The sequence below is a fragment of the Lycium ferocissimum genome, chromosome 3 (assembly GCF_029784015.1).
Source record: "Lycium ferocissimum isolate CSIRO_LF1 chromosome 3, AGI_CSIRO_Lferr_CH_V1, whole genome shotgun sequence".
Taxonomy (NCBI): domain Eukaryota; kingdom Viridiplantae; phylum Streptophyta; class Magnoliopsida; order Solanales; family Solanaceae; genus Lycium; species Lycium ferocissimum.
In genome coordinates this window covers 26,979,970-26,980,801 of record NC_081344.1, presented here as the reverse complement: position 1 = coordinate 26,980,801, position 832 = coordinate 26,979,970, and positions in this window count along the sequence as shown.

Below are 832 nucleotides of genomic sequence, written 5' to 3'. Positions count from 1 at the left end.
AGCCTTCTAAACTACATTGTGCTAGTTCCTGTATATGAATTTAATCAGGTACTTATACTGAGATTAAACAGAAACTTCCCAACTTATACCGTCTTTCTTCGATTAATTCTTGTTGGATATTGGGCTTGGGTTGTGGGTCGCCCATGTGGATAGACCCGACCCGGTTAGGAGGATAAGAAGAGTTTAAGTGGGAAGTTACCACTCCTCTTAAGATAACTTACAGGTTATTAACGTGGAGTTTGTGGGGAAGTTAATTAGCATCTTCTCCTCTTCCTCCCTTTAAAAAAAAAGAAAACAGACGTTGTTTTCTTCTTCAAGAAAAATAGAAAAAGAATTCTTCTATCCTTTAATTATTCTCCAACAACACACAAGATTTCTAGTTTGTGATATCAGTGTTCTATTTCCTAGTGAAGTAGAATTGGCTTGGAGCAATTCTTCAACAAAGGTTCTGTGAATTTTCCGCTGCTGTTAACAGGTACACGATTCTTGTTCTGTGAATTTGAATCCAAGTATGAATTGTCTTGGTTGGATAACGTTAAAGAGTAGTTGATGGTGTATTTTTTTTGAATGAGTACACTATTGAATATTGATATACTTTGTGGGATGAGTATTTGATTCATGTTACAATTTTCTTTTAGTATCGTGCGTGGAAGTCAAGTTCTGAAATAAAGCAACTATTGAAAATAGGTTTCATATGACTAGTTTGAAATCAATTTCATCTTTCTGTTTGAAATCCGTCGGGTTTGTCGGCATATAGAAATTTATGCAACAAAAATCTTGTTTAGGTGTTCCTGATGGCTCTTCATGTTGTTCTCCGTATAATATTTTATAT